At 39.5% G+C, this 27183-nt stretch overlaps 1 long non-coding RNA gene across 1 annotated transcript; it reads left to right on the top strand.

Annotated features, from left to right (window-relative positions):
* Nucleotides 1-4004: 4004 nt before the first annotated feature.
* Nucleotides 4005-26221, top strand: LOC117942022. Its single transcript, XR_004656046.1, has 3 exons — nucleotides 4005-4122; nucleotides 24902-24907; nucleotides 26210-26221. It is a non-coding gene; the product is annotated as an uncharacterized LOC117942022 (long non-coding RNA).
* Nucleotides 26222-27183: the final 962 nt, after the last annotated feature.

Raw genomic sequence — 27183 nt, 5'->3', positions numbered from 1 at the left:
GCATCGGCCTTCTTACGAGCTTGATAACCCTAGCCCTAACCTTGAGGATTAGGAGAACGAGTTTGGAAAATATTGTCCAAATGAATGGATGGTGGAGAAGTGGACTCTGCCGGGGGAATGGTCCCTTTTTCCATCAATGAAGACTTTCCAAGTCATTATTGAAATCCATTATATCCGATGTGAAATCCGACTGACAACAGCCTCCGTTATCTGTGAAGTACAGTACCAATATATATTTTTTAAATACATTTTTATTAAGTGTACAGGGAGTGTGTGTTTGATAAATCTTAGATGCAATATCACTTTAACATTGTGTTGTCGGTATGACAAACTGACAACAATCTTAAAAAAATATTCCTAATATTTCTATTATCTTTAAATAATTCTAAATGAAATATCTAAAACTGTTTTGTTTTAATACATAAAGTGTGACTGTAAATATGTTTTTGTGATAGAAACTGTTAAATATGGTATGGTGGCTTTATTCTTCTTTTCTTTGTATGTCTGTCTTTTTTTGTAGTTATATGTATTCTTACTGACACAAACTGATTACAGCTCCATTAAGAGCAAACCGTCCTTTTAGAGGGTGTGATACACACACTTCTTTACAATCCGCCCACACAGTGTGAGTCTCATGTTGCCATAGGTGGCACCCTGAACACTGAGTGCCAGAAAATGGCAAATCCATTTAAGCTAAATAAAAACACATCTCATTAATAAACTAAAAAATTTCTGATTACTCACATTGCACTTTCATTTTACACCCACTCACATTCAATTTTATGCACACAAGTGCCCCCCTACCCCACACATACTCATACACAACTGTGCTCATAGTGATAACCATGAAGCCAAACAAACTGTCGGCATCATACAGTACAAGCGAGTACATACGACATGCTTGGCTTATACAGATTTTTGACAATAGACCACCAGAATCTAAGGTTTATGTTAATGTGAAAACTATGCTTTTTTCTGTTATAATTTGTAACTAAAAAACAAAAGACTGTCTAGAAATTAAAAACTGTGTTTGTCTTTTTGGGCTTTGTAGCTCGGAGTGTGTTCCTCAAAAATTACAGCTTTAGCTTCCCGTTGAAACTGGTGAAATAAAGTGTTGTAATATTTTGTGAAGCAGCGTAGTTGCATTCGTGGCTTGCTTGTAAGTCTGATGGATAAGTGAGCACATGTAAAGCAAATAATAAGGATGGGCAGCGTCCACGCACATGAACATTCTTACATTCATTACTTCATGTGCCAAACACCAGCAGCAATCAACTCATGTCCAGAGAGTAAACAGTCCACAACACAAAAGGAGTTTGAGACAAAAGGAGCCGTGGGAGATGATAGATGGGGGTGAAGAAAGTGTATGAATCTGGCCAGGATCACAGGCATCCATCCCCACCTGTCAGATAGTGACTAATTTCCAAGTGGGAGCTGGGCACGGGCAAGCCGAGTGCCTCGGGTCAAAGGAGCCACTTGGGTTACAGCGAGGTCGTCTGTACTGGCTGGGAGATAATGGCTGGCAGCTTACATGACACACTATACACACTACCTTGTTACAGAGGCTACCACGGCAACGGAACCACACATCTGGTCACAGCAGCAGTCGTTACTGCTGGTAACACAGAATGGCCATTTGATGAGAAATGTGCAGTGCACTCCTGAAAGTGGTTCAAGTAACTCAGTATGGATCTGTAAAGGAGACCAGTATGGGAACAACGTTCCTGACAGAAACGTCTCGAAAGATGGCAAGTTGATAAACTGTAGAGTGTGTGTTGGCTCTAGGTTTGTGGAAGACTTATGAACACATATTTGGCGGGGGGTTAGGGGTCATCCTCTAGAAAATGTTCAATAGGTTTTTCAATTAAAGGCACACTGCCACACACATTTCAATCCTTTGTGGTAACGTCTGAAGTTCTACCATGGACTCTGTAACTTGGTTACCGTGGTTACCTTGTTTCAAGCCATTCTAGTGTGGTATAGAAAGCCTGCAGGAAGACTCAGCTCCATTTGGGCCAGTTCTCATTATTATTCAACCAGCTAAGCTCCTTGACCTTGATCGGCTACCAGCTAGCCAATGAGAACCTGGCTATCAGCATCGTTTACCCAGCTCATGAATATTAATGAGCTCAGGCAGCATGACGTCAGACTGACGAGCTGTTGTGATTGGTCTCATTTCTCCTCTTATTTCTTTTTAGTGGCTAGAGCTGACAGAGGAGGTAGCAGTTAGTCTTCACATTCACCACATAACACACACACACACACACACACGCACACGTATATGGACCTGACATATGCAAAAAAAATGCAAGTAAAATTTTTAAAAGGGTATGGCAAGGTACCTTAAAAAAGAAATGCAATTTCACATCATTTGGGGCCATTATTACAATGTCTGTGTCTAAAACGTTGGAAAAACTGGAACAGATGATAAATAAATAAGTTTTGTCTTGTAAAGTTCACAGCTCTATTCTCAGAAAATATTCAAGTTTTTTCTCGTAAATTCACGACTTTAAAGTGAATAATTTTTCATTGGATGTTCATTACGGACCTGTATCAGCAAACGCGAGTGTTTTTAATATTATTATTATTAATGCCTCTGCCCAGGTATTAATTTTTCATGATAAATGATTTACAGCAGGTAGATGGCGCTACTGAGCACACATTCTAACGGGTCACAGATGTTGGTGTACCAGCGGAAAAGCCTTTGTTAGTAAGTATACAGGTAAAATGTAGAGGGAGATTTCTTTATATAGGACTAATTTTATTTTATTTTAGAAGTTATCTATTAATAAATGCACCAACAACAACTGAAAGCTAAAAGGGAAAGTGAAAGACAACGGGCGAAACCCGAGTCACCGCTCAGTCGGGCTTCAACAGATGGAGATGAGTACGGATTGTAAATGGTTCAAAACAGACACCAAACTGAGCCTCAGATATGTGATATGTCTATTTCCTTCATAAAATAACTTTGCAGTGGTTGTAACGTCAGTCGCCTAGATTAAAGAATCGGTCGTTATCTGTGTTCACGTTCACTTCTCCCAGTGGAAACAGTGCAGGGCGGGCTGCTAGTCTCCTAAAGAGGCGTGGCCGTGGTGAAACCCTCGCAACACAGTTTGGGAGTCTCGGTTCAAAGCCGTCTCTGCCATGATCTTCTCCTCTGACAACCGCCTCCAGGGCGTGGATGATTATGTCATCCTCTCACACACGCGGTCTATCACGGCGTGGTGGAGGATTACAGCCGTTCCCAAGCTGTCTTTGGTCAACAGCATTCATTGGTCTTCAGGAAATTGTTTTGAAACATTTTCTGTTTCCTGAGAACATAAATGTCATGTGATATTGATGTAAGCATTAGAGCACCATTTGCAAAGAAGGTCACCAATTTCATTTAAGGTGTAAATTACTTCCCAATAATATAAGCTGCAAATACGAAAAATGTGTGAAAGCTGGAACGAATTAAAGTGCTGAAATAGTTGTCAGATTATAAGAGCTTGTGCCGGTTTTTAAAAGCTGATAAGTTGGATGAGGAATAGTGACCTCCACTAAATGACTGCAAAACTAAAGATACCATAATATCACCAGACATGGATGATATTTCCTTTTACAGTGATCCAAAATCCAGCGCTAATGGAAGAATGTGTCGTTGCTAGAACAACAGGAACAGACGTGGGGCATTGCTAGTGATAACACAAGAAAAGATACATTATTATTACACAGCCCAGTCTCACAGAATTCTGTGAAATAATCACAAAGTGTTACCAGTGCATTATGTGGTGTTGGCCTCCACGGAAAACAATGTCAAAGTAAAGTCAATGACAAGATGACGTAGTGTTAAGAGCGACAACAGTAGCAAGTAGTGTGAAAGCCTGGAAATCTGTGTTGGGAGGTTGGTCGGGGGGGTGGATGGCTCGAACAACACAGGACTTTCACCCAGGAGACCGGGGATCGTGGCCCGTGCGTCAAGATTCCTAAACCCAACCATCCCAACCCACTGTTGTCCCGCCCACCCATGACCTTTTCCTTAATTTAAGGAGCCGTGTTCATTTCACGGAGATCTTCCATGGGCCCATCACGGAATTTGTTGGCGATTCCGTGAAACTGCCACCGATTTTAAATTAAGGAGCCGTGTTCATTTCACAGTATTTGGTGAGATCAAGTTGGATAACAAGGTAAAAACAAGCACATTCACTGTAGAGGTTATCCCTTCTAGTAAAAAAAAAACCATAGCGGAACAAATACCTGTCCTTTTTGAAAAAGAGGAAAGGGGGAGCAATGATAAGGTCACACTCAGATGAGGAGCGTGGCTTTGCCTGTCGTGAGGTTACCACCTTCACAAGGAGAGTGCAGGGCTGTTTTAGACTCTGACAGAAAATACAACACCCTTTACACCAGTTTAATAAGCCCAGGAGGCCCGGAGAATCCGGGTGGTTCCCGCGGGCGGAAGCCAGGGGCTTGTCCTGTCAGAGGGGGTAGGCCCTGCTTCTTGTCCGCTGCCTGGGGAGGCGTGCGTAATGCAGAGAGCAGCTGAGAAAACATTTCACTGGAGACAGACAGTCCCAAACTGCTCTTTCCCAACAACTGGAATAATAAATGCTCTGACATAAGATTGCAACATTGGCAGCAGTTTTATGCAAGATATTTTGCAGCAAAGGGCTGCAGGGCAGAGTTGAACCTGCGGCCGCTGCATTGACGAGTAAACCTCTACATATGGGCACCTCCGCTACCAGGTGTGCCTCCCAGGCGCCCAGCGTCTCTTATTTTTTACTGAAATTGAAACTTTTGCTGTTTCTGTTTTTCTTTCTGCTATGGTTGCTATCACATGTCATTCTTGTTTTCATTCCTTAAATATTCAGGACAAGAAAAAACAAGCAGCCGTCAGAAAAGCAGGCACATCCCTGTGTCACGGTGTCATTTTTTACAGTTTGTATGTTACTTTAATGTTGTGATGCATAATTTTGGCAACCACGAGTTGCAAACTGAACATTACTCTGAAAACCAGAATTAGTCCCCTATGCTCATCTGGTTCTATGTAAATATCATAAACTGTATCAGTGTGAGTGCATGCTCTTTACTGCATTAATGAAACTAAGCTTTTTAAATAAACAATGTTAGAGGCTGCCTAGTATACATATCGTTCTACCACCCTGCATCCAAACTGACCACATCATCAGATCAGCAGCCAAAATGTTCCCAAGTATAAAGAAGAAAAAAACTGCAGTGTTGAAGTTGAGGTTTGATCAGGTACACTTTAGAAAAGACTAAATAACCACAACAAGGATCATAAGTGATGGCTAAATTAGTTGCAGAGCAACATGACCTTTGACATGTTTTAAGCATTATTTATAAGTTTTAAAATGTGCATATATTTGCAAAGACTGTGCATTGATGGAAAGCCACCGAAGAGCACTAAGGTGTTTGTTATCAGCCGATTGACCCAATTTGCTGGCGTAGCATCATGCCCAATTGCCTTTTTCTATATCATCCACCAGCTCGAATTTCTCCACAGGGATAAATAAAGTATCTCCAATCTATTTAGCTGCTATTTCCTTTAAATACAGCAAGCTCTCCAATCATATCAGTTGTCAGTGGACTATTTCTGCATCCACAAATTGAAAGACTACATTAGCCAGCTGGAAAAACAGACATGGTGTGCTGACTGATGGGCCAGAGGGAGACCGAATGAAAAACTGCCACAGAGTCCCTGGAGTCCAAAAATGACTCGCACATCGAGGTTCATCTTCATCAAGATGTTCTAAGTAAGTGCTACAAACCTTTTAACTCTCCCCTGATCAACGGTGATGACAAAATACTGCAGCGTGTACTTGTCTATGAAAATGATGGAATTAAGTGCTCTTTTTGTTAAGTGAATTACAAAATTCTCAAGAGAGTTAAAAAGGCAAACTAAATGTGAAAAAGACGGCACTAGTTTTTAATTATTTTTTTGCATAAGAGATAATTGGGAATACATTCAGTGCTCAATGTTCTTGCAGGTCAAGGAGAGTCCAGTGTTTATTAAACTGATCAAACAGACATGCACAGAGCAAAGGAGGAGAGATAAATATGAGAGAAGAGGCAAAATGCAATTAAGGGACAGAAAATGGATTTTTCAAGCTTTGTCTTAGTGATCATCTGTTTGCCCATATTTAAGAATTTCTATTTATACAATGTATTAAAGATCCAGGAGCAAAAGGGACATGCATCAAAAGCAAATGAAATCAAATTAGGATCATTTTGTCAAATGTGGTTGTTGAGACAGAAGTTTATCGAAAATGAAAGGTTAGTGAGGGTAAGGGTTAGATCAACGCTAACATGACAAGATTGGTGGTTACTGGTTCAGAGTGTCAAATCTATAGTTACCTATGACTTTAGTAAAACTACCATTACAAGCTGTGGTGTGTGCCTAGCTTTCCTTCTCTATATGACGCTCCATTCTTTCTTCCTGCACATTCTGCTGTCTTCATTTCAACAGCACAACAGAGGTCATTTGCATATTATTATGTATATCATTATCATTATTATTATTATTATGTGCTCATAATTGCGTGCATCGAAGGGTCATTTTGCTGTGATGTTACATCTGCCTACAGAGTATGATTTTATTAGGCCTGCACCCATTTACAGCCTAATCTTATGTAAAAATATTTTAATAGTATTGTGTTTGCAGTAGTTTAGGATAATCACTGGCAGTGTGGTTGTTTGTAGACACAAAAGTGATTTCAAAACCACAAATACGAGAAGGAAAGGGGGATGGAGAGAGATAGTGGGAGAAAGAGACATTAGGAGGGTGAGAGGTTTTAGGGAGATATTGACAGCGTTAGATGCTTGGACATAGATTGACCTTCCAGTCTTAAAGAGAAACAGAAGAGGTATTTTCAGTTGGTGCTGAAATTGCTTGAGTAAGGGCAGAGATAGGCCTTGCTTACATTTGAGGCCCCTCACCTCTACAACGTCATCCAACTCTGATAGACTCAGCGTCATTGTGTGAGACTCAAAAGCCAATGAAATAGCTCAATATTATACATAATTGAGAACTCTTCTCCCCCCAAAAAAACCTAAGCTATTTGTTCAAGCTAGCGTTATGACTCATATTTTGTTTATAGGAGCGGAGACCCCTGGTGGCCGTAGTAATTATGACGGGAGCAAAGCGGTGACAAAGTTCCATATTTCCTGCCACCGCTGGGCTAATTTATCAAATAATCTTGTCGGTTGTACTAGACGATAGGAATAAACAACCTATATCTTCTGTATGGTTTGGAGGAAAACAAGTAATTCTTAATATGTTAGACACATTTAAAATTACTGTATGGACATCAGTGTAAATATTTAGCATTCCTGTTACTTTCCAGTGGAAGTCATTTCCTAAATACTGCTCTGTTGTGCTCTCATTATTTTTGGGCAACTACATACTGTACATCTGAGATGTTGACATTTATTTGATAATTTCCAGTGGTTGTGTTAATACTAACCTCAAAGCCACTAAATAAACAAATCAATCAAATGAATGCCATACAGTATATGCTCAATTATAATGTAGTCGAGACAGTCCTACTTCTTAATTCAGACAGTGCTGCCTTGAGCATATCGTGTTTTGCATGACTAGTCAGGGTTATGTATTGTCTGTGTCCACAGGCAGGTGATTTTTAAGCATTGTGTTTAGATTAAATTTACTGAGAAAATCATCCGAGTTCATATTACATATGTAATCTTTGCTGACACTGTCGTGAGATTAATCTGCAAGTAATTGCATATTCTAAATGTATGCACACGTTACCGTCTGTTCGAGCCGGCTGGCTGTCTGTCACATGGAAGATGGGCTTCCTCCTGCCACAGAAGGTTAAAACCTGTCAAGATTTGGGCCAGGCCAACTGTCCCACATTCTGGACCCAGACCGGGCCAATGAGCTGTCCTTGTTTTGTCTGTTCTAATGTCACTGTAGCTTTCAGGAGAGTAAAGCTGTGGCTATCTTGAAATAAATTTGACTGGGCCACCTTGACAAAAAAATCCTCTACAGTTTGTCTATTACTGGTTAAAAAACGTTGTAACTAGAAGGAGGTTTTGTTTAAACTATCAAGCTACAACATTTTTTTGATAATTTTCATACTATGAAATGTAAAGATTAAATTTGATAATCATCTAGTATGAAAGGTTTCTGTAAAACAAAATATTACTGGATACGGCTGCACTTTTTGCACATGGTTATTGCGTTGACACTCTCCACCTCAAACTGGGAAGCTACTGCGATGAAGCGGCGCGCCGCTGGCGTGAGTGTGAAAGACGGATCAGGGTAGTAGTATTAATAGGCGCATCTCTTCGCCAGGGGAGACCTGCTGACCTTGGTCTTATCTCTGTGACCTCATGCATGATTGATAAATAAAAATGAAACTCAAGAGGTCTTCCCAAGCTGAGGTATCTAATCTCATTATGAGCCGGTTCTTTTGGCAAAATGAGACCAGACCTGGCTCGTTTTGACTGGCAAGGCAAATTTCATTTTGCAGCACTTGTCCTGCTTACACACTGTCAGACTGGGACTGGAGATACAAAACAATATTTCTTCTCTACACCTCAAAGACAATTGGATTCACTGATGGGTCAATAAATATCCCATCTCCCTAGTAATAAAACGCATGTATTAGCTAACGGTTCGCCCTGTCCTCCATGTGCATTGCAAAGTAAAAAATAGACTTCAAGTGGGAATTTTAACATGCATCAACACTTTGCCTTGAGCAATTTGTTTACAGCTTGCCTCATGAATTATTAAAAACAGAAAATACAGTGTTTACCTTTGATATGACAAGGCCCTCTACAGCTACAATTCTGCATTCAATGTTGTCAACATAAGTGGCATAGATGCGCCACCATAGAAATGGGGTTTCAGCCATATGTGCTCTAGTATTTGGATGCCATTTACCCAGTGCTGCAGAACACAAACAACTGAGGACTCTAATGTAACTGACTGGGTATATAATATTGTTTTTTTATAGCTTTACATGAAAAACCGCCACTGCAGCAAATTTAGTCTCAGTCATTATATGTAGGCACAACATGTAAGACTGTAATAGCTGTGTAACAATGCTCTTTCTTCCATAACGGGAATATTGGTATGAACTGTTAATCAATAATTCTCCGAGCCAATGAGGCTGTCTGAAAATGTTTCATAGATTCTCATATTCCTTTCACAATCTAAGTCAGATCGCTGATAACTTCAAGATGAATTACTCTGCAACAGTGTATATGGCTATTAGCAGTCCATTCATGTGACCTACCAGAGGTTTTACCGGGCAGAGTGAAACATAAAACCAGAGGAATGGTTTTCATGTCTCTGCCTATGGTCTCCCTGTGAGCAATGATTACCAATGTAATTACCTCCACGAACATATCTACTAACACAAAACCATGTGCAGTACAATATCCCACAATATTATACTGAGGTAGACTTTTTGCTAGGACTGTCGATGACCCAAACTGCCCAACGTTTCTCTTCAGACTAAATGCAAAATAGTAGTTCTCTCACGTGCTGTGTGCACGATACTAGCAGTTTATTCAGCCTCAATATCATTTACTTTTGTTACAGCATATATGAAATGGCATTTTAACTTTGATTGGACTAAATAATCACACTGAGACACCCACAAGTTCTCCAAGTAAACTGGTTTAAATGATATTAGGACCTAATCTGACCAAAAGGACAATGTGGTTTTTATGGGGAATGGGAAAGAGATCATTCTCAATTCAATGAATGTTTTCGACTGGTGTTTACAGAAGGAAAGGCACATGACCATAGAGAGTGCAGACAAATCCATCCTGCGTGTATAAAGCTACAGGAACTGGAATCAGCCACAAGAAAGTCTCTCACTTCACAGGTTTACAAGCTTGCAAAATTCTTATGTAATTGCAGCCAGTGATGTCATGCACAGGATCTGATATCACAGCAGAGTTTTGGTGTCTTTTGTTATCCAAACAACACATTTGATCCAAATCTGAGCTGAACTGTGCCCAGCTAAGGGAACTGCATTCTGTTCTTGCTGCCGGAGGACCAGAGGGAAACATTTATGTGAGTCCTATCTTGCTCACTATAGTCACACACACGCACACTACAGTCACTCATAATTTAATTTCCTCCTTTAGGATTTGCTTGTTTTGGGTTGTTTTTATAACGTGTTCTGTTAGTCATTAGGATTCAGTCCAATGCGAACCATTTACATTTTGCTGTTTGTTTTTCACCCCGGTGCTTATCTCATTTTGAGCCCCTTATCTCACACGCACAAATTAGCAATTTGCCTTTCTCCTGTGATCTTTCAAAATATGTTGTATTATTGTCTTACTGTTGTTGTTGTATAAATTAATCTATTATAAAACTGATAGTACACTAGGGAGCGCTTGCTGCTCTGATGCCCCTGTTGCTGTTGATACCCACACCTCGTTAAGGCCCTGACACCAAGCCAGCGGACAAGAACTAGTGAGGACGAAGGCCGACTGTGGCGTCGCCCCATGTCGCCCTTGTCTTGGCCAAAAACAAGCACGGGAACACACCGCTAGGGGTGGACTATTCAGAAAATGTCAAGATTCAACATCAATTTTTAGGTTCACGGTTCAATAGTACAATCAATTTTTGATTCAAAAACGATTCTCAATTTAAAAAAATGATTCACAGTATGTAAATGGGGCTACTTTTATATATTTTATATATATATATATATATATATATACACACACGGCATTACAAAACAAAACAAAAATAATTTCAATTTTGGGAATTCTATAAATTGATTTTGAATCGTTAGAGCTTGAATCGATTCATGAAGGTGAATTTTATTTTTTGCACACCCCCACACACGGCAGAGACTGCAGCCAACGGCCAATTACAACGCATGTTCTGCGCATGCACGCACAGGAATAACTCTCCATACCATTGTCTGTTCAGCACACGCTACTATTGGTTATTTTATTTGAGAAATACTTCTGCATTGTCTTTGCTAGAAACCTGCAGAAAGTGTGAGAGCCAACCCTTCTGTCACTGAAGAAGTTAGTCAAATGCAGTTACTGAATTCATTGAAACATTTAATGGAGAAGAGTAGTAAAGTAAAAGTAGCCACATAAGGTCATGAGATAACAAAAGGAATAAATAAAATGTCTGTATTTAAGGAAAACAATCTTTTTTTTCTCTTCCCTTGCATCTCCTTGTAACAGATGTTAGGAGTGAGGTGGACAGCATGGCAGGAAATGGTTCAGCAGCACTGGCGTGGATATGATGGATGATCAGAACATCCCCTCCATACTTGTGGCTATGACCTTGTTGGTACAAATGTTACATGTTGGCTTATCCTGACCCGTCACAGATAAAGAGGCCGAACTCATCAATGTATCCTCCCCATCAGTCAGCCTTTTTTCCACTAGAACATCAACAACAGAGGATCCAGTCAGTTGAAGGACGTTCCAGGATCCAAAAATATAAAAAGATGTGTGTCTAAAAATAAAATATCCCTGTGGTACCAACTGAACAGTGCCTGGATTTAGAGGCACAGTATTCCATATGCAAGTATAAGTGCAATTCAGTTCACTATTTTGAGTGTCAGTAATAATAATGTAGTCATAGTTGCAATAATGGAACAATAACTTCCCAATCGAACAACCTAGTTCTTCATTGGCTTCATAATTCAAAGGTTCCCTAAAACAGTCACTGAACTGTTAAATTGAAATAATATTTATTCATGAGCTATGAACAGCAGGTTATCCATGCAGATGCCATGGGAGAGTAAGTATGTGACCCTGACACGGGGAAAAAAGATAATATCCTGTAATGGTGGCAGAGTCGTAATAAGTGCAATTATGTGCACTATGATGGTGACGGTCATAGATTTTATAGTGTTATTAAAGAAAAAATTCATACAAAAGATATAAAACAATCTGCTAGATCTATGTAAAATAATATTTAGAATGGAATACACAAGCACACAAGCACTGATCCCTATTCATAATGAATTAATATTTCATGTGTTGAAATAGTAATGTATCATACTTTTAATCTTTTTGCAGATATTACATAGTGGGCATCCTTGCATGTGTTGCATTCATGGTGTGCATGCACTACAAAGTTGTTTTTTTAATTACTCTGATTTCTGTTTAGTTTTACGCAGAACACTGTAGATAAATTGTAGGAAGTTTACATTAATGTAACTTTTACAGCATACTGTCAACACTTAAATATTGTGTTTTTAAGCAACAGGGGTCCCGATGGGAGTGAATAAAACTAGGGATGCTAATTTAGATTTAGTTTAAAGAGTTGCACCAGACCTTAAAATGCAACTTTAATGTTTTAATAATATTGTTTTTCCCCGTGTAACAGATAGTATTAATCGGTCAAAATCCTAACGGTTGGTTAAGGGTTAATGGTTAATTATTGTCATCCAATCTAAACTGTGGTGTCAGGTGTAATTGGGACTGAAGTTTTGATGAAAACAGTTAATGACCGAGAATGTGTCTCATTGGTGCTACTCAAAGTACACTTCTGCATTTAATTGAATAGCATGATAGTACTGGACTACAGGACCGCCACACTTCATATATACTGTAACACAAGTGTATTACAAGATTTATGCTTGGGAGGTACATTCAAATCATTCTACGATTATACATTCAACATTCAATCACCATGTACATTCAGGCAGCGCGACATATTCCAGTTTGCATCTGTGAACAAGATGTACTGACTGTCCAGTGGTTCACTGGATCAGCATATCATGATGTAGTTATAGTCAACAGAAAGTGACACAAGGAATTAATTACAAGCATTGCAGAGCATGGACACAATACTTGGATCTGAAAAGTGGCCAAATGTGGGAGGACTGAAATCCCACAGGGTGGCCGATGATGTGACAGATTGTGCACACAACACTTTGGTAAAAATACCCAAGCAGGTTCTGTAGTCTGAGACAGAAACGGCCCCGCGTTTGACTTTTGAATTCTTTAGAGATTGAACAACAAATGTAATTTAATGCAATAATAAAAACTTTAGTTAAACCATAACATTTGTGAAAGGAAATTATTCTCAACGAGGGCCCAACTGTCCTCATGGACTGAATCACGAAATTTAGAATTTAAAAAAAAGCTGTAAGACAATTTCCATAGGGCCCTACATTAAGTCAGTGCTAAAAGCTAACTGGCGATTACGTCTAAGTTTCAAATAGAGCCGTGCAACTGTAACTGTAGATAAAAAAAAAAAAAATCCCAGTGGCTTAGGCCTGGTGGGGGTTAACTGGGGTCTGGTGGGCCACCATGCTTGCAATACTCTGAAGGGAACACTGATTTCATAGAATCCATCTAGGAATTTGGAGAAGGGCATCATTACAACCAAAGGGGGAACTGGAATTTACACTGAAAGGTAGGTCCATTCACCGTTTACAGTTCCAACCAATTGTATCTTAGGGTAGACACACAGCGAATCCCAAACCTAATTTCTTTCATGACCTGCTAAACAACTGTAAAAAATAAAAAAAATCCTCTCATTTTTTAAATCCCCCTCTTACAGTAGGGGCAATGAGGCTCCCTAATGACCTTCCTGAGGTGATCTTTCAAACCTGGGTGTGAGAAGCGGCGGCCCATCTGCTACGTACGTACCTGGGCTAACCGTTTGTTGGGTTGTCCATTCACCAGTCAGCCAAATTACTTCATAAGTAATCCAGCATTCTTTGTCTTTTAAAGCCATCTGTACAGAAGCCGCTGCTCCGCCTCAAACAGCAAAGAGACCAAATGTGCTGCAAAATGTAAATGAACTGCCCTCATAAAGGAAGTCCTAGTCTTTTCTAATTAGTGGGAACAGAAGAAAACCACGGATGCATTTTTTTCAACACTAATTAGGCTAGATACAAAATCAGATCAGAGGCATATAAACTATGTAGACTTTTGAATGAGCTTTCATGGAAACTTCTCATCATTGACATGTCAAAAATGTTATCTTAGTCACAAACGTAGACAGTACAGTACATCTAGTACAGGAGGACTGAAGACAACAAGACGTTCCAAACTCAGCTGCAAATGCACTAAATAGGAATGGTTTTTTTTTGACAAGCATCTTTTCAAAATGTCTGCTATTTTACGCAGGTATTGGTTTATAGCCTTGACAATCTATAAATGTATTGCACATAAGAAGAAGAGGACAATCCAGAACTGAGCATTAAATTCAATGCTAAACAGCCTAATGTTTTACCCCACTCAAACCTGCCATTTGTGAAATGTGTCTAAAAGTCTAAAGTGCATTTTATTTGATTGACACAAATATGTAAATATTTTGTTCCTCCGCCATGAACTGGATTATGGCGATGCCACAATTTAGAGTAAGTGACCCAGTGTGGAAAATATGAGGCTGTCAATCACAATGTCATAGTGTGGTTTGGAATGACATGTTTCTGTTTTTCTGTTGTATTGGCGGGCATCCAAAAGTTTGAGTTGACAGTATGGGAAAACTATGTAAAAATAAAAGCTACATCATGCTTTGTTCTACATCTAAAATCAATAGAGCAGGATAAAGTTAAAACTCTAAACCACCTGTGTGTTCCCTATTGTGACCTGCAGTGACAACACTCGATAAGTTTCTGTGTGCAGCCGCCTGTAATTATTCTATGTGCCAAAGACTCTCCTCCAACTTCCATTTCAATATGCATTATTCCATTTTAATGCCCGCTCCCATCTTTCAACTTACTAGGGCTGCAACTAATGATTATTTTCATAGTCAATTAATCTGTTGATTATTCTATTCTATCTATAAAAATGTTAAACCGGGTAAAACATGTGGATCAGTGTTTCCCAAAGCCAAAAGTGACGTCCACAAAAGTCTGTCTTTCACAGAGGAAAGAAGAAACTAGAAAATATTCACATTTTAGAAGCTGGAATAAGATAACTCCTTTTTTTTTTTAATAAAACAAATTACTCAAACCAATTAGCAAAATAGTTAAATTAATTTAACAGTTGACAACTAATCGATTCATCGTTGCACCTATATCTTTAGTCCACATCTGTCTCCTCTCAGCCCTCTTTACATTGCCAACACAATCTATGTGTTATCCAGCAGTTCTCCACTGTTTTAAAACCATTCGAATGTCTCTACACTCATACACACACAATTTGATAAATAATCTACAAATGTTAAAACACAGTAAAAAATAAAATAAAGTAATTCCAGTTAATACTAGATAAATGATTGGATTAACCACTCTACTCTGCATTTGCCTTGTGCATGCCCTTAGAACGAGAGGTGGGGGCTACTCAGCGGGATGGTACTAATATTCCTGCTGTTCTGAAGATTTAGTCAGTAACTATTTACTAACTAATTCAACTCCTTTTAACCAACTACAGACATTGTAAAAAATATTACTCTCATCCTAATTCACTATCAAAAAGCTAATTAAAGCTGTGACTGTCAAAAATGGTACACTGCCTATTGTGTGTTGTTATCTCAGTGTTCCCCACACAGACTCATTTGTGGCCGTGCGCCACAGAATCAACACCGGCCGCCACACACTGCGTTTCATTATTATTTTTAACGCTATTTAAAACATGCATTTGTTCAGCTGCATTTCCTTTCCCTGCTCTCCTCCGTCTCTCACACACACACACACACACACACACACACACACACACACACACACACACACACACACACACACACACAGTCCATCCCCTCCGTGCACACAGCATCTGTCTCCATGAAAACACTTGCAATGTTTCCATTCCACACGTTTTTATCCGAACTAAGTGATATTGAATGATAAATGCCTTATGGAAACAGTAACATTCGATGGAATATCATGAATGTCAACACACACCCGCCACAAAATGAAGAATCAGTTGTAGTTCATCCCCGCCCAATATTTCTTCTCTGTCTGCACACATGGCGGGTGTCAACAAAGACAGATGGAAGTGGACGGACGAGGAGACGAGAGACTTTCTGAATTTAATTTATCAGGAACTCGTGAAGGCAATGGTCGCCAAGGGTTAGGACTTAGTTCAGTAATGTTTGAATGTTGTGTGATTCAGTGCAAAGATAAATGGAAACACCTTAAAATGTCTCAAATCCATTAGATGTACCAATTAGATCGCAAAGTAGCATGTGACGTCATTACACATGATGTTTTTATCAGCTTTAAAGCCGTTGGATGGAAACACACACCAGCTTTTTTCACAGGAGTTTTTAGTTTTTTTTTAACCAAAATTCAGATAATTTGATTGCCATGTGGATGGAAACTTAGCTTCTGTTGCCAAATTAGCAACTTTGTCGCTAGATTAGCAACTTTTCCCCCAAAAAATGACTTGCGAACACATCTGGCAACTGTCAGTAGAAAAGACAGGGATTTTCTGTAAAAAAAAAATATATATATATATATATAATAAATAAAAAAGTCACCAGTGTTGTCCAGCAAGCACGCACAGTATTTCTCAGTCACCTCTCTCTGAATCTGTTTTGTGAGGAGCAGAGGAGCAGCCGCTCCCCTCCCCATGGGCGCAGGCAGGAAGGTAGGAGGAGGAGAAGGGACAGGGTGTGGGGGCCGCTGAAGGTAGAAAAGACAGCGGGACGCAACAGGGAAAAGACACGCTGAGCTGGCCTGGCCCTGGGCAAGCCAGCCTTCTTTCAGAATTCTTTATTCATCTTTTTCCCCTCCCTTTGTAGATTTCCTTTATTGAAATTATGATTATTTGCCTGAAACAACCACTAAGATTTATGCAAATAATGAACCTGTTAATTTTTGCTGTGACATTTAGGTGTTGAACAACGTGTAAACTCTGTTATACTGTTGAGTATTATACCACAGTCCGTTGCACTTCGCTGTGTTACTGGGAAGCAAGTGAAACGCTTTAACGCCTTCTATTTGCACCTTTGTCATCTGCAGTTCTACCACCAGCGTCTGCACTGTGCCACTTGCATGCCAGTCTTCAGGGACCCTTTCATGTCTATGTGCTTAGTCTAATTAGAGTATGAGACACTGGATCTTGTAAATAAAATTGTTGTCTTTTCAGGTTACTTTAAGAAGTCTTTTACTGCTGAAAGAAGGTTATTTTCATAAAACTGGGCTGGCTATGCAGTACAATTGATGCTTGGTGCTAAATTGCCAGAGAAAACCTGAGAAATGGGGCTGTGGTATTCCCCTTCAGTTCAAGGTAAAAACAAACCCTACTAACAAACTACCATAATGCACTGGCCCACAGCAGACCAATCAACGCTCCCGCTGGTGGGTGATGTAATGCGAGCGTGTCCCACAAGCAGCGGGTTGGTTACAAACAACCTTGTATTACAGTAAAATTGTAAAGTAAAATATGTTTCTTAAAAACATGAGGAGAGAAATAAACAATACAGCAACAGAATCTTGGTTTTTATTTGATCACCGCAGCTTAGTTGTGCAGTTTTTTCAGCCTATGTTATAATAATGTAAGTAATGCAGGAAACAGTACGCATTCACTTCCTGTTCACAAACTCTCATATTACTGCCAAACTGTGCACTAAAATATTTTTCTGAAATTAGAGGTTTATGTAAAGTATGTGTATTATCCAGCACTTCTGAACTAGGGTGCAGAATTAACTCAGGCGTTTATGGTTTAAATAGATTAAAACATCTCACGCTGATAATTCTAGTGATCGTCATCGGCACCGAAGAAACAAACAGGGACCTTTAACGGTCAAGAGTTTCGGTGTCACCCTGGACAGCACCTTTTCCTTTTCACCTCACATAAAAACATCACCCATCTTCACAATATCGCCGGACTCCGCCTATTCCAATCCAGCACTGAAGTCTTGGTCCATGCCCCTGTCCCGCATCGACTACCGTGATGCTGTTCTCCCTGGCCTTCCCACCCCTGCTTACCAGGCTTCAAATCATTCAGAACCGCTGCGCGGATTGTTAATCGCTCAAAATCTTCTGACCACATCCCCGCTCTTCTCATCCAGCTACACAGGCTCCCTGTTCAATACCGGATTGATTACAAAAACCTTTTGCTCACTTACAAAGCCTTCACAACTTAGCCCCAACCTACACCTTTGACCTCCAGGACTACTCTGCGCTCCTCCTCTGCTTGTCTCCTAACCGTCTCCAACGCCTCAGCACCATGGCTTTGAGGACTTTCAGCTGCACTGCTCCCAGGCTCTGGAACTCGCTGCCCCCACGCATACTACAGTCTGACACCTTAACATCAATCAAGTCCCACCTCAACACCCACCTGTTGAAACTGGCTTACTCACTGTAACTTATACTATGCACGGTGCTTCCCTTTCCACATCAGTGTTGGCGCTTCAATGATACAAAAGGTGGTTGAAAAATGGCAACGTGTCCCGTTGCCTGCTATAAATTACTAACTAACTTTTTTTGGCCCCTTGGGGGCAGTAAATAACAAGCTGCAAACACAACATGAACATATTGTCATCTTTGAAGATGGCAAACTTTTTTTGCAAACAGTTGCCTATTTATACATCCAGTAGATACGGAGCAACATTGGAATTCCTTTGAAGTCATATTTCTGGGCCTCCTAGCTGAATAATTTAGGCAAGGCAGATTTATTTGTTTAGCACATTTCAGCAACAGGGCAATACAAAGTGCTTTATTCATAAAAACGATTAAAATAATAAAAGTTACAGTGCGGTAATCAAACATTAAAGAGCAGTTAAACACTTAAAACATATAAAGCAGATAAAATAGCAGATTTTAGGCTGCTAGTATGGGACAGTGTATAAGCCGCCCCCCCACACACACGTTACCGGAGCACGGTAGCCATTTTGTGGAAACCCAAACTTTGACCCTGCGGGGCCCGTGGTGGATGAGATATATGGTTTTGCCTTTGTAGAATCCTATCGTATTGGTCAACAAAGTCTGGGTTTCCACAAAATGGTTTATTGATTAAGCAACAAAAAAGGGAAAGTATCAATTATTAAAATCAATTATTATCAATTATTCAAACTACACACCACAAGCGGCCGTGCATAGTACATGGAGAAAAGAGAGAGATGAAAAGAAAAAGACCAGCTGTCTGGAGGATAACGTTGGCGTTTTAACAGACACACCTGGGGTGAAGTTGGAAACCAGGATCAGATTTAAATCCAGTCCTCATCTAGTCCTCACTAACAAGTTTACAATCATCTCACTGGAGTTACCGTTATCACTGTTAGCATCATCAGTACCAAATTCAATCTAATTGGATGGGAATATACACAGAATTCACACAGAATCATGCTTTAAATCATATCTTACTACTCAATCATAATCTTATTAACCTGGAATCACAATAATCATATATGGGATATTTTAGGCCTATTAGCAGACTTCCATTTAAAATGTAGCCAACGGCATATAAAGAGTCTTTTTTCATGTCCACTGAAGTTCCTCAGCCTGCTCTCTAGTAACATGTGTCTGGTCCAGGTAGCTTTGGATAAAAAGTGGTTCTCATTTGCAAAGCTACTTTTACTTATACTTAATTATACTTTAAGTACATTTTTCAAGCCTGTACTTTGTTACTTTTACTTGAGTGAAGAAGTTAAATCAGTACTTCTACTTTTACCAGAGTATTTTTTAACACACGTATCTGTACTTCTACTAGAGTACAGGAAGTGAAGACTTTTGCCAACTCTGACTTATTTGCTCCGCATCACCAATGTTGTAAAGAAAACTGCCATTTGCAAAAAAACATAATGTGACAAAAAGAGTATGTCCACAATGGGTGGCGTTAGTGACTCGAGGACAGATAAGGTTATGTAGGCTACATAACTGATAGACTGGGAAGAACACGATGGGGGACGTTAGTTATATGAGGACAGATAAGGTTATGTAGGCTACATAACTGATAGACTGGGAAGAAAACCCAAACCGCTCAAATAGGTTATGTGAAATAAAAATACATCTTTAGTCGGTGCCTCAATATCATCTCCCAACGTATGTTTAACTCCCTGAAAAGTCATACAGCTTCTTCATCAACAGGATCGTTGACTAAATGTGGAAATTGAGGAAATGCTATGTTCCGAACTAAAACGTTCTATAGTCTGCCCAACATGGTTAATAAGCCAACATGTTTTTTTATTTGTGCAGATAACAAACTGAGCTTAAATGCACCTGATACGTACTGAATAAATTAATGAATGAATAAATGAAAGAGTGCTGTGTCAGAGGGAGAAGACTGAGTGAAGAAAACCTTCTCCTGACCAGGTCAGGGTTCACAGGCTTAGTTACCATAGTAACTGCCTCTGAGGTTAAGTTACCTATCTTTCTGAAACGGACTGGAGTTACCATAGTAACTGACTCTGAGGTTAAGGTACTTGTTCCCCCTCTCTCTCAGCTTTGATTAACCTCCCTTTCTGAAGATGAAAATCCAGTTTCCCTCATCTCAGGGTTAACAAACTCAGTTTTCACTAAACCTGCTTTCTTTAAGTCCAATATTACCTCACCTTTTTAGCTCAGTTTTTTCTCCACCAAATCCTGAGGGAAATGTGTGACTCCTTAGCTGCTGAGTGCTCACCAGATAGTCTGCTGTTTCGTGCTGGGCAAATAGCGTAACATGAATTTTAAGTGCTTATTTAAATAATAAAATAAGAAATGTCAGATTGAATCAAATACCAAGGGCTTCTTTCAAGTTCCACTATTTTCAGCAGATGTTCAGCTATCTAGCAGGACAGAAAACCACAGCAGGAGAGGCAGAGATACCAATTTCTCTGTTGACAGTGGCTTCAATAGCCCATAATGCAATACAGATCCAAGATATGATACAGTTTGAGTAAGGGATAGGACTCTTACTTTTTCTCCACTGGAAAAATTTGATCTCTTGCTCCCACTATCGCTGTCGCCGTCGCTATCACTCTCACTCTCCACACCTACACAGAACACCCACAGCTAACAGCAACACGGGAGTTCACGGCAGGTCGGCAGTAGTCTGGCAAATGTAGAGAATCACTAACTGAAGTAGATAAGGCATGTAGAGAAAACATAGATCTACAAAGAAAGAAATTAAATTACAACAGTTCATCACAAAATAACATCACAGGTAGATGATATTTGGAGGATCTGTTTTTATAGAGGGATAGCAAAGGAAAACAGGTCAGCAAGACATGGTTGTTCATTTGATAAATCAGTTGTTATCAGTCTATTAATTCAGTACCTTGCTGTGCCTGACTTTAACAAAGATTTATTTAGTATTTTACTAAATAGACTCAAATATCTGAAAAACAATATGATTATAGCAGCAATAGATATTGAAAACCAAAAGGAATGCTGTACAGGAAGTAAAAAGTGTAAAGACAGGAGTCTGTGTGGCCTTGGTGAATACCAAAAACGCTTGCTGCTCCCCAAGGCCCCCTTTTATTACTGCCAGTGTATTTAAAACGTGCTCTGCAGTAAGGGAACGAGATGACTTGACAGCTGCGTAACAGTGTGTACAATCAGTGCAAGTAGTGATGATCTGCTCAGGTAACCATTTCATTTTGACAGGACATAAACTGATCACAACAGCTGAGGCTGACAGCAGGATTTATATCCTGACACTGATATGTACATCATTCTGTATCAGCTTTCCTTGAAATGGAACAGACGGATATGTGTCTGCAGCTGTGCAAATTCCAACTGTATTCTTAAAGGGAGGATAGTAGGCCTACTCTCTTTCAAAGGCAGTGTTTTATAGTTCCCATCTTTATGTCACAGGAGATGGAGCAGAAAGATAGGGGTCCCATGGACAGATGAGACATTGAGATGTAGAAATGAAAATACCGAGTCCATGTGTCATGTCACTAATGGGCAGGACAGACAATCAGTCAGTAATGACCCTCTCGCCTGTCTACATAGTGTCATTATAGTGATGAAACTAATGTAACGTCAAAGTATTTAGTCTCTTGTCTCATTGTTACTGTGTGTCTGTTGATGAGAGTGGGCTGTGCTTGAATCTCATCAGGTAAAATGTTAGGTAACCACATAAAATAGAGTAGGATGAATTTCCAAACTATCAACACTGGTGGATCATGAGTCCTGACTGTGTCACTATGTATGCAATAACATAAAATAGTTCCATGCAAGAATATAAAGTAGTGCATGCTTAATTTTCAGTTCAGTCCATCTTTATTGAGAGACTAAAACTCCAATAGAAACCAATAGTACACAAACAAGGTACAACACTATAACAAGGATTGATGAAGGTGCCCCATAATGAATTATTACTATTTTCACGTTGACAAAACAATTCCAACAAACCATCACTGAGAGGATCAGCTTCCTCTTATCACAATTTTTCATTTGTGCTCCAGGTCAGATTTCAGAAAATCTGCTGGATGGAATTACACCTGTTAACGTTTAGCAGGTGAGTGAACACAAAGCAAGTAGCTCAGAGCAGTTGTCTTGATATGTAGTGTTGGACGTTGCATTGAGAGGACGGGCCTTTTATGCCTTTTCATTCTTGGGCTTTTCTACTTTCCCTATTATTCAACAAAGGCAAGTAATGCATGATTATACAGTATGAACTCAAGACTAGAAAGATTAAACAAACAGTTCTCTCCTGGAGGCCGGGCCTGTATGTGATGATGAAATTCGGTGATGCAGGAATTTACATGAATGACTTCTTTTATTTACTTCAATCCCAGTCGTATATTGAGCGCTGACCAAGTCTGGTGGAAACATTCATATGAAAGTCAGAAACAAATCCCACAAACTGAAGTGTAGATTGCAGAAATATAAAAACAAATATGTGGCTTCATCACACTTAGTAGTATTTAGATGTAAACGTGGATTGCACTTTTTAAATACTGCCTTTGAACTTTATTAGAAAGTTAAGTGCACACACACACACACACACACACACGCTGCCCTCCAGCCCCTCCCCTTCATGAAGTTGCACGCTGCTGGTGGTCTTGCCGTGGGATTAACTGTACTAATAAAACCGTTGAAACACGTTGTTTTCGGTTTGTTTTTACCAAGAACAGTAAAGCTACTCATCATGATTTATATTAACCATAGAGGTGGAGAAACTGCACTTATTCAATTAGTCATCTGTTTGTTAAAAGCACTGCATTACATTTATCGGTATTGTTTTGCAAGGGCACCCCCCCCCCACCAGCTACGTTAATCTTTGATTGTAAAAATGTGAAAAATGAGTGCTTTGAGGCAGGCAGATTTGATCCTGCACTGGAAGACCTCTAGATGTTAGAGGAACTGTCTTTCTATCAGTCTTGGTCAGTGTCCTGCTGTCACAGTGCATTTTTAGTTTTTCCAAACTGTCTGTTGGGGTTCGTCTAGCTTTGCTGACATGGTCTTTGTTCTGTGGACTGCTATATCAAAAAGAGCGGGGGGTAGAGTAATGCAGCTCCCCGAGAGGTGAACCTTTTTTACCTCAGCACAATAAAACGAGGCATCACAATTCAAAGGGCCGCTCTGCAGTCTGTACACCGTAATCTGTTCAGTCATGCGTCACTGTCACCCACATTCTTTGTGCCATCACATTTCTGTCTTGTCGTAAATACTTCAATCACAGCATGTCTCCCCTGGAGGAATAGCACTTTCTTGAACCAAAGCGGAGGCCAGGGCAGTTTCACATGCCAGCCAACAACTCATCCATCAGATTGAGCAATAATGGCACCTTCTGTGTCCTAAGAACAGTTTTCATAAGACACTGAGAACTTGTGTGAACAACAACAGAGTATCAAATGGAGCCTGCTCTGCAAGGCATGTTCCATGTGTGTCTGTGAAATCTGTTTTAAATAAAAGACAACTTAAGAATGGTACAAAGATGGACATAGCCTGATGTGATGTCACCCATTAGTTTGACCTGGAGGCGGTTTGACACCCAGAGTTGTGGATTAAACTCAGCATGATCTTGTCCCTCATTCTTTTCTCCTTTTCCTGGAGTCAGGATGTCCAAAATAAGAAGTGTGGGATATTACATCCACGCTTTGGAAACAATCCCTGTTACCTTGGAATAAGCAAAGGCTAGCTTACGAGAGGCTTGTGCTCCGACATTGTATCTTGATTAGTTTATAGGGAACTGATGCTGCTCTCACAGAACGATTATATCAAGTTGCTTGGTTATGATTTCTGGCAAGAGACATTACGTTTTTCCAAATGTGTTCATGTTTGTTTGGTTCTCACTGATAACCTATTTATTTAATATGTATTTATGATGGATATCTGCTAGCTTCCTAACTACAGCTACTACTTACTTACTAATGCAGGAAATGTTAATTTAGCGCGGACTGCAGTAATGTCACTGAATAAATACTTCAACTAAGTCAATAAATACAGGCTGACTGTCTCGTTTTCAGTCAACCAACAACCATAAGTTAGGAAGATTGTAGTGAGCAGGGTCGTAGTTGCATACAAGTTGAATGTAACTGAAAATGACTTAAATCATCACTGCACTGTGGTTCAACTTCATAAAGGTACTGCTCGACAGCATGAATGCATTCTCATTCTGCTCTTGTGTCAGAGCAGTGCGCTACAGATGAATGGCTTTACATACACCAAAAGGTCATCTCCTCTGAGAAAGGACAGGATAGCGCAAGCCAAACCTGCACTTTCAAAAAAGGACATATGCAATTATTTGCATAGTCACACTTGACAAATAATGGAAGAACTCTTTGTTGACCCTATTTGACAAGATGAGAAATGCATAAAGGATATATTGAGTTGGGGTAGCGTAGGCACAATCAGCTGTTTTGGCCTCATTATTTTAGATTCCAATAGAGATTTTACCTCCATCTCACTGCTCAATTCATCAAACATAACTGAAGCAATGTCTTAGAGAAGATGAGGACTGACTAGGTGGTGCCAGAAGACAGTGTCTGATAAGGAAAACATTTGTGTCTTTGTTTGTTGCTGTGCTTCAGCGGGGTAACCTCCAAACAAATAGAGGGTGGTAAATCTCAAATTGAACGTACGAGTCAGCGTCGTAGCTCTGCCATAAGATCACAGTGTACGATATGTCTGGCCACACTCAAATGATTTCACCCAGGGCTCTTGTTGCCTTGCATTATGGAAAGTAGTCAAACCAATCAGTGCACCACATGTACAGTCACGCCATCTGTTGTCATGGCGATCCTTTCAGCGTGAATGGTATGAAATATTTTATATTATTGTCTTTTGTGTGTAAGATCATATAGAAAAGCTATTGTAGCTTGAAATAAGTTGGAGACATTATTTCCATAAAAGAGGATTCTTTGTCTTAATGCATTTATCCCATTTGTTTTAGCCTGTTGTCCATCCTATCCCTTAAATATGTCATTTGTAGGAGTGGTCAGATTAAAGGCTCCCTGAAGTAAAAGACAAATGGCAAATGAAAAAAAATGTCCTTTGCCTCCAATGACATTTTAACAAGATTTGGAGGTATTAGAGGTGTTTTTGTTTGTGCTGTGTTATGTCTACTGGGTGTTCAGCAGAACTGGTGTGAAGAGTTGACACGAGTCTATTTTATCTACAAAGCCTCTCCTTTTGGCAAACCGATGCATTCATGAAGTTTGCCTCACACTCTGATATTTTAGTACCGTATAAAACGCACTCCAAAACCAAAGATTTAAATAAGTGATTTTTGAGTTTAAAACAATAACATTAAGTGATTGTTTCCATTACAAACCTAATAATTTATCCACATAAATAATAGAGCCCATCCCCAGGCCAATAATATATTTCCTTATCCACACTTAATAATCATGCAAAGTCACAACATTTTCCTTCCCCCACAGCAGTTCAGTTACTTTTCCTTTTCCTCTGGGATTAAATTGTCAGCTTTATTCACATTAAATATTCTGGACCACTGCACCATAACCTTCATAACACATTTTCTCTCTTTACATGCTTTTGCTCTTTACTGGGTATACTAGAAAGACTTTGACTTCCCTTGTGGCCTTTGTGAGCAGATGAAAAAAAATTAAAGTCAGTAATCAGTACTTTTAGTTAAGATAAATACTTCTTTTGCTTGTTTACCTGCTTTAGGGAGTCCTTACTACAAAGAGATATATATCTGCACAAGAATCTGAACAAAATGTAAGGAGGGGAGAAAAGCTTGTTTTTGGGGAAAACATCTTAAATGTTGTTGTACACATTATGTGAGTATTGTGGAGATTTAGTTAATTAATCACTGTGCCTTTACCTTACGTTCCCTATTTTGAACAAATTTATATAAATACATATTTACATCATAATGGTATTGTCTGTAGATTATCATCTATATTTGCAATCTTCAAAATCATGCATAATACACAAAATAACTGGTTGAGGAGTATGGAAGTTGGAGAGGCAGCCAGCAGATGATCTTGGTTGTGTTTCTTTGGAAACAGCTTGATTAAAGAGGTTTCGTGTGCTCTCTTAATATCCTTTTGGACTGATGGCTTGCACAGCAGACAGCAGCTTAATAAGGAAAAGCCTCTTATTTTCTTGTGAATTGCTGGCAATAGAATTGATAACTTGCATTAAAATTCATTAGACTGCTAACAACGTGAACATTTGCATTAATTAGTTGTTTTCCTTTCATTTATGTTTGACCAGCATTGCATGTTGGAATACAAAACATAGCCAAAAACATTAGCATTTTAGGATGTATCAGGCATAATATGGGCAGTAGGCTAACTGTCCTTAAGTAGAAATGGTTTATTTTATAGATACATTAGAGGAAACAGGCAATTTAAACTGAAAACGTATTTTTAAATTTCAGTGAATCAACTGTAAAGTAAACCTCTGTCTCACCTGCGTTTCTTTTGAGTTTGGGTGTGGTGTTGCTGTTCCACAACTGGGTCCACAACAGAAATTAAGTTACTCAGCTACTCAGAGTGGGAGAGAAGTGGCAAAATGATGGATGATAAACAGTTTGGAAAGACAAAACATGATTTAATACTTCCTTGTAACACAGTTTTGCGTGCCGTGTATGTTTTTAAATGTGAAATGAATGGCAAAAATTCAAAGTAACAAATTGATGGCACAAAACAGGGAATTTGACCAGGGGCGGTGGGGCCTTGACACAGCTGGTTAACATTTCACACGAGTCTCTCAGACTCTGCCCTGCACCACTGGATGTAAAAACTCAATATGGATGGATTCAGCTGAAAAGGTTGCTGTGACCTTGTCCACCCTCCGAACGGGTCCATCCTATCTTACTGATGTTAATATTAATCTTGATACTATGATTAGATAAGATATTAATCCCCTAATAACTATAATACGTTCTATTTAACAGCCTGATTCCAATCTAAAAGCT

The sequence above is a fragment of the Etheostoma cragini genome, chromosome 3 (genome assembly GCF_013103735.1).
Source record: "Etheostoma cragini isolate CJK2018 chromosome 3, CSU_Ecrag_1.0, whole genome shotgun sequence".
In the NCBI taxonomy this organism is placed as follows: Eukaryota; Metazoa; Chordata; class Actinopteri; order Perciformes; family Percidae; genus Etheostoma; species Etheostoma cragini.
Note: the sequence above shows the minus strand (reverse complement) of the source record. Positions and strands in the feature narration are given on the sequence as shown.